This window comes from Lolium rigidum, chromosome 5 (genome assembly GCF_022539505.1).
Source record: "Lolium rigidum isolate FL_2022 chromosome 5, APGP_CSIRO_Lrig_0.1, whole genome shotgun sequence".
In the NCBI taxonomy this organism is placed as follows: domain Eukaryota; kingdom Viridiplantae; phylum Streptophyta; class Magnoliopsida; order Poales; family Poaceae; genus Lolium; species Lolium rigidum.
In genome coordinates this window covers 80,562,576-80,568,549 of record NC_061512.1, presented here as the reverse complement: position 1 = coordinate 80,568,549, position 5,974 = coordinate 80,562,576, and the positions used below count along the sequence as shown (strand labels likewise).

General features: G+C 43.6%; 1 pseudogene; it reads left to right on the top strand.

The window, feature by feature from the left end:
• Positions 1–1,485: 1,485 nt before the first annotated feature.
• Positions 1,486–5,534, top strand: LOC124651916 (annotated as a pseudogene).
• The last annotated feature ends 440 nt before the right edge of the window (positions 5,535–5,974 follow it).

Below are 5,974 nucleotides of genomic sequence, written 5' to 3'. Positions count from 1 at the left end.
CCCCTAGGTCGCCGCCCTCCTCTCATCGGTCACCTGGGCTTCCTCTACCTCCTTCATCATCGCAATCTTCCTCTCCTCTGCCACCTCCTTTATTACATTGACAATATCATCCAATGACTTCTTGATGTCATTGTATCCGCCCTTGTTGCCCTTCCTCTCTTCTTTCACTTGCTTCTTATATCCTCATCTCTTGATTGACGATCGTCAATGATTGTTGCATCTCCATTAGTTTGTTGCCTTCCCTTGGCACTTCCAACACCTCACAGCTTTCTCCATTTCTCATCATTTTCTAGCTCCTTCCAAAATGATGTAAAGAAAACGGTCGGCCTTTCACCACCTTGACCTTCTTGGTCTTCTTGTTTTTTCTCTTGAACAAATTTTGTGCAATGGTAATCTACACAGATGAAAATTAAAAAATAGTCACCACCAATAAGAAAGATTAAACGAATGGTTAGCTAAGTATATGAAGAGACAAAATGTATTACCCTATCATTATCATTAGTACCACTTGGGTTCATGTCTTCAACGCTTTCCAAACATGCCGACCACTTTTGACAATCGGTTTGAATTGTGGGCCAATGATCACGAAGAGATTTATTCGTACGCTCAATTCCACTTTTATTGTGGGTATCATAGTACTCCTTCATCCTAGTCCAATAGGTGTCTCTCGCTTGGTTGATGTCGACGACCGCATCCATGCTCACCACCTTCCATATGCTGGAAAGCAATATGCCCTCCTGCATGGTGTAGTTTGACAATCTCCCCGCACTTCCATCAACAAAACCCTATGCTACTTCATTCCCCATTGATTGTTCGTATTCTTGTGAGTAGTAGTCTTGTGAAAATGTTGAACCAACATTCGACGGACTGATTTTTCTGCTGAAGATTTGTCGCAGATGTACAAGGCGCTTGTCACCGGCCTTCGATTTCCTTTTCGGCTTCGCGTGGCGGTGGCCCAAGCGAATGCGAGACTTCGGTGGCGCGCGGGCGTGGAGCCACCGACATCTGCCCGCATTCAATGGCGGGGTTAGGGTTTGCAACGATTGCGAATGGGGTGGTCGTAGAAGACGACGAAACTATGGCAGGAGCGGGGACGAACTGAAGGTGGGGGAGTGGCGGATCCACCCGACATGGCCAGAAATTGGATGGTGAGGGTGGCGGAGAGAGGCTGCAGGTCGCGTGCGTGAGGTTTCAGGACGACAGTTGGGCTTCGCCCGCAACTTCGAGTTTTCAGCACGCCCGAGCGTGTGCCGCAAAGATGCTACGTAGAGGGTTCTTTTTTTTTGTTCATGCCGCAAAATTTTGTGTGGCATTTCCTAGAGGCCTGCCGCACCATAGAAAACAGTTTTTTTTTACGCCATATAGTTTGGCTGCAGTTGGAGATGCTCTCATGGTTATCCTTTTCAGAGTAACCACGGGTCGGAAAGTGACCTCTCGGGAAGCTAGGAGCGGCACCCCTAACTACCCACGCTTCATTCACCGCACCGGGCTAAACACACGCCTCCGGAGCACTCCGACACGTCATCCCAGCGCGAAGGAAGAAGCAACCGGCGGAGGAAGCCCAAAGCATCCCACACAACCAAGAGGAGAGAGAGAGGACAAATCCGCTCCCCACCCCCACCATCGTTCCTTCCCAGCTGCTCGATCGATGACCTCGTTCATCCTCATCGCCCTCGGAGCTCAATTCGTCTCCTGACTCCGCCAAGAGGGAGGTGGATTATCTTGAGGGGGTAAGGATTTCTCATGGTTTCTTGCACAGTTTCGTGATTAATCGTTGGCGGCATTCGGGCCTTCGCCTCGATCATCCGAGCCGATCGCAGCGACGGTGGTCATCTTGGTGGTGTTTGGTGGTATGGATTCTTGAATTGTGGTTAAGAGGACTTTTGCCCTGCCCAATTTCTCCTTGCTATAAGTATCGAAGCAAAATATGGCCGATCCTTTGTCCTTTTATCCGACTAAAGAAAGCTAGATCTTTTCGGGGTGTCGTTGATTGGGAGTGTGCATCTCCATGGTCCTCTCCTCGGATCAACCTTCCCCTCTCATGTAATCGTGTCTTGGTGCAAGCCTCACAACTGAACTGGCATGAGTTCTCTTGATTTGTTCTGGATACTATTTGAGACTGAGTTGCTTTTTTCTTCCCTTTTCTGGCTTTATTTACCGAGCATCTATATTTGAGTGTCATTTTTGCAGGTTTGTTTGTAGAGGATGTGCCCTGTTTGATTCAGTTGACTTGGCAATGGTTCCGATGATATACAATTATGCTGGATGATTCACCCTCATCCACTTCTCTGATTTGGGTGTATATTCTATAAAAAAAACGAGCAGTGGTTGTGAGCTTGTTAGGGGAATGATTGTAGATATACATCACAGTTAAATAAAAAATTAATGCATTTCACACTGCAGAACGGTCATGTACTTCAGTGCACTCTGGTGTTGAGGCCTCAAGTCAGGAACACCCCAAGTTCGAGTTGAAAGCATATCCACTGCAAGTCAGAGCTGTCGCATATGGATGCCACAACCAGCAGCGGAGCTTCCTCTTCTCTTCCCCTCCATCTCATTGTGGATGATACACTATCCCTCGTTTCTCCACTGCAGCAATCGTACCAACGATCGCAGCGTCATTGCCTTGGTGATTCTGCTCCTGGGGAGTTTCCCTTGGCTGCAAACCCATCAATAGTCCTCCATGTCCTCACATCATGCAATCTAGAACCCGAGGACCTCGCTCACTTGGAGGCAAGTAGTATTTTGTTGTTTCTCTCCATGATAGAATTGATATTGCCACTGATGAGCTTTGTGCTTGTGATAGGCAACATGCAAATTCTTCAGGAAGCCTGCCAATTTCCCTCCTGACTTCCTATTGTCAATGTCGGAACTTGCGGCTTTCGACATGTGCCAGAATCGTGCTATATTTAAGCCTATGGGTACACAAGAAAAGAAATGTTTAAGCAGCGCTGCGGCGGTACCTGGAAGCTAGTGCTTAGGTTCATAACTCTAGGTGAAGCATGTTGTCGGCGAGAAAAATCTCAGGCAATTGCTGGACCTGGCCACAGCGTCGCTGTGACAGCAAGTGGCGCTGCTTACTCTTTTGGGTCCAACAACTCTGGCCAACTTGGCCATGACCGTTTAGAAGAGGAGTGGAGACCACGTCCCATCAGGTGCTTCTGAAGTTTACAGTTATCATGAATCTAATCATGACTCAAATGTCTGAGTAGAGTGCTAAGTATTTGTTAGTACTCTTGCAGATCATTGCAGGGTATTCGAATTATTCAGGCAGCGGCAGGAGCAGGGCGTACTATGCTCGTTAGTGATGCTGGTAGGGTGTATGCATTTGGGAAGGATTCCTTTGGAGAGGTAGAATATGGGAATCAAGGTTCAAGGGTTGTGACTACGCCACAGTTGGTGGAATCATTGAAGGACATATACATTGTACAGGCAGCAATAGGGAACTTCTTTACTGCTGTGTTATCTCGGGAGGGATGCGTATATACATTTTCTTGGGGTGGCGACATGAAACTTGGTCACCAAACAGAGCCAAACGATGTACAGCCTCATCTTCTCGCAGGCCCTCTTGAGGACATTCCAGTGGTGCAGATAGCTGCAGGCTACTGCTATCTCCTTCTTCTGGCATGCCAACCAAGTGGCATGTAAGATTTTCACCCCAAACATGTAACATGTGATCATCTATGTGATATATGATATGCTATTTTAAACAAAGATATTCAAAATTTCATTAATCTTACAACATTGAATCTAATTGATAGTCAAGGTTAACAGTATATCTTTTTATGGAATGCAATCAGTCGTTGTTTAATTGTCTATAAGAAGGATTTGTGCACCACGTTAAATTCATTTTTCTAATGTATAATTTAATATCATCAATAACCTTTTAGAAAAAGGTTTTGGATGATCAAAATTAATTTCTTATTATAGTTAACCAATATTTATAGGCTTGACATTTTCAATGACTTCCTATTGTGCTTTGGAACATCTTTAATGATTTAGAGCTCAGAAATACCGCATCTTTGTTTAGGTATGAACGAATAGTCTTAACATGATGCAGTATTATAATGTTTGGTCCCAATTTTGTGGCAGGTCTGTTTATTCTGTTGGTTGTGGTTTAGGAGGGAAGCTTGGCCATGGCTCGCGAAGTGATGAGAAATACCCTAGGTTGATTGAGCAGTTCCAGACCCTGAATATACAGCCAGTGGTGGTTGCTGCGGGTGCTTGGCATGCTGCTGTTGTGGGCAAGGATGGACGAGTTTGTACTTGGGGATGGGGGCGTTATGGCTGCTTGGGGCATGGTAATGAGGAATGTGAGTCTGTTCCCAAGGTAGTTGAGACCTTGAGCAGTGTGAAGGCTGTCCATGTAGCAACTGGAGATTACACCACATTTGTTGTGTCACATAAAGGTGATGTTTACTCGTTTGGATGTGGTGAATCATCAAGCCTTGGCCACAATACTGCGATTGAGGTTAGGCACTATCTTCGCTCACCAGCAAAGTGCTTAATGGAAACATGCAATTCAGCTTAATTTTATATTTATCATCTGTTTGATCCAAATTAATTAAGTTTAAGTACAATTTATAAGATTATGAATAGATAAAATGCAATCAAAGTTTAAAAAAATTAATTGAAAATAGCGTTTCGGGCTACATGTTGCTCTGCTAATGGAATTTGTTTTATCGCGTACCGTTTTAATCCATAGAAAGCTAGCCATCACAGAGCTATAAGGCGCTACTCAGATGTGCACCAGAGTGATTTTTTGTCCTGTTTAATCTTATGTTTCTGACCACTCACCTTTATGACAATGTGTCAATTGATTTATGGTTGTAAACCTATTTCCTTACCGCATAAGAATAAGTGAAAAATCAGATTTGCTTACACGAGTCCTTTAAGTACTTGGTAACTTATATTCTACCTCTGAATCAATCATCGTTTTATTTACCATATGTCCTTATACAGGGTAATAACAGGCACAGCAATGTCCTTAGCCCTGAGCTGGTGACCTCTTTGCAGAGAATCGATGAAAGGGTGGTGCATGTCAGCCTTACGAATTCCATATACTGGAATGCACATACATTTGCACTGACAGAGTCAGGCAAATTGTATGCATTCGGCGCAGGGGATAAAGGACAGCTAGGCACTGAACTTGTCGAACACCGAAGCGAGAGGGGTACCCCAGAGCAGGTCGATATTGACCTCAATTAGGTTCAGTTGCAGCACAATGCCTCCCTTTCGCCCTTTCGCTTCAGTTGCACAGTTCTAACCATCACTTTACTAACTCAGCACTCTTTGCATTGCATGCTCTTAGTCTGTACCGTGTTGATCCTTGCCAATATTGTTAGCCAGCAAAACAAGGAGTTTGTTGTTCATATGATTGATTCTCTTTAGAAAGCTTGTGTATATATTTGTGGTTGTAAATATAACAAGCAGGTCTTCTTGTCAGTTCCTTCAAACATGAGCGCTGGCTTGTGATTGGTAATTTAACATGTTGTAAAATTTACCTTTGTATATTTACCTCGTGTGATACTCAAGTTTGGACCGATGTAATGATTGATAGTTTCTTTTTCATTATTGTGGAAATGATTACCCTACTATATATAGAACGGGATTTAAGGCCTTCATTGCAGACGGAGGGCCCTTCCCTACTATAGTTCACTAAATAGGGCTAAAAATAATGCTATTTATCCGCTACTAAGCCTAAATATTTTAACATTTAAATTTAAAAGATAGACCTACTTAGGTAATATGCATTTATGCACTACTTTTATTACTACAATCATCATGATTTTTTAGTACAAGTTTGTATTATTGAATTTCATGTCATATTTATAGATGATATGAATGTTTGATGCCTAATTTTTCCAGTAGTTTTATTGTTTTGTAGAAAAACGTAAAATGCCTTGGCTCCGCTATAGCTTCCTTAGCGCCTAGAAATTATCGCCACTAAGAAGCATAGCGCGATATTTTAAAC